Source organism: Lactuca serriola, chromosome 5 (assembly GCF_051521515.1).
Source record: "Lactuca serriola cultivar US96UC23 chromosome 5, Lser_US96UC23_V15, whole genome shotgun sequence".
Lineage (NCBI taxonomy): Eukaryota > Viridiplantae > Streptophyta > Magnoliopsida > Asterales > Asteraceae > Lactuca > Lactuca serriola.
Window position 1 is genome coordinate 167,495,404 of NC_136412.1, and position 1,722 is coordinate 167,497,125.

At 44.7% G+C, this 1,722-nt stretch overlaps 1 non-coding gene across 1 annotated transcript; it reads left to right on the top strand.

The window, feature by feature from the left end:
- The first annotated feature begins 838 nt into the window (after positions 1-838).
- On the top strand, positions 839-945 carry LOC145055946 (small nucleolar RNA R71). Its single transcript, XR_013685490.1, has one exon. It is a non-coding gene; the product is annotated as a small nucleolar RNA R71 (small nucleolar RNA).
- The last annotated feature ends 777 nt before the right edge of the window (positions 946-1,722 follow it).

Sequence of the window (1,722 nt, forward strand, 5' to 3'; positions counted from 1 at the left end):
TGTTTGCTTTTCTGCCTCCTCCTTCTGTGATTTCGTGGATAACTCAGTCTGAATAGGTGCTAGGGGAGTGATTATCTTCCCACTTCTTGTTCTGAAAATGTTTATTTGCGTGCCTCGTGGGTTATTTTCAGTTTTGCTAGGAAGTTCGCCCGGTGACCTTTGGTTGATTTGTTGAGCAAGTGGCCCAAGTTGTGTCTCTATATTGTGGATAGATGCTTGCTGGTTCCTTGGCATGGTCCTTGTTTCTTGAATTGCAGCATCATGGTCACTATGTCTTTTTTCTGAAGCAGCTACAAATTTTGTGAGCATTTCTTCCAAGCTGGGCTTCCTTTCTTGCATCGGCTCCTCCTTTTGGTAGAACCCTCTCCCTTTTTGCCTAAACCTTTCCTCCTTGGCTTTCTTGTACTCTTCATAAGGGAGCCAATCTTTCTTTTGTTTGCGCCAGTCTTCATCGTATCGGTCTCCACTTGAATAACACACTTGCGCCTTCTTGTTGCCATTCTCATCTAAATCACAGTATCTAGTGAGGTGAGGCCCATTGCAGTTTTCACAACCCACCCGAATAGCATGGATTGTTTGATCCATCTTATCCATCCTTCTACCCATTGTTTTTAGCATAGCCATGACCACGGATAAGTCTTCAGTAGCTGCATAAGCGGCTCCCCTAGTGACATCATGCCTAGGGTTGTGGTATTCTCTAGAGTGTTTAGAGAATTCTTCAATCAATTCTTTGATCACCAGGGGTGGCTTCTTCGTGAGCGGGCCTTGCGAGTCTAATAATTGTCTGGTTGTGACATTGACTCCATCATAGAAGATGGATACTTCTTGCTGGCTGTTAAGGTCATGGTGTGGGCAGTTTCTTAGTAAGCTCTTGTACCTCTCCCATGCTTCATATAGCGACTCTCCAGCTTGTTGTTCAAAGTTAGCAATGGCCTTCTTCAACTTGGCTATCTTGGAAGGTAGGAAAAAGTGATCAATGAATTCTTCTTTCATCTTGGCCCAAGTGGTGACTGATCCGGGGGGAAGTGACTTGAGCCAGTCTTTTGCAGCACCTTTGAATGTCACCGGAAGCATACGAAGTAGCTGAGTCTCGCGGGGCACATTTGGAACATTGAAGTAATCAGCTACATCATTGACTTCATCTAAATGTTTGTAGGCATCTTCATGGTCTTTTCCATAAAAAGGTATTTCCTTAAGTAACGCTAGGATATGACCCTTTAGCTCAAAGGTAGCAGTCGCGGGAATTGCGGGTTGCACAAGTCCCGAGCCAGTGTCGTCCCGCATCCTCTTCTTCCATTCTCCCGTGGGGATTTTATCAATGTTAGCCATTGTGACAGCTAACTCTTCCTCGGACTCGGTTTCGTGCTCGTATGTCGGGTCCTCTTCTTCCTCGGTCTCGTACTCGATATCCTCCTTAGCCGGTTCCTCGATTACTAAGGAAGCGCTGGATGCTCCTGATATGCTGCTCTTCTTTTTCCCAAAAACAGTTTTCAAATTGGACAATGGTGATTTCTTTGGTGTACATGAACTCTCCACGTGCTTTCCCTTGTTTCTTTTCAACGCGGTTTCGGGGTCTTCAAACGGGAGTACCAGCGGGGTGTTTGATCCTCTGGTCATGAAAGTCCTGAAATAAACAGAATAAAAGCATATAAAGAACAAAAAAATTGTACTAAAAGAAATCAAAAATTTAACTGCTGATTACGCTGCTACTCACCGAGTAGG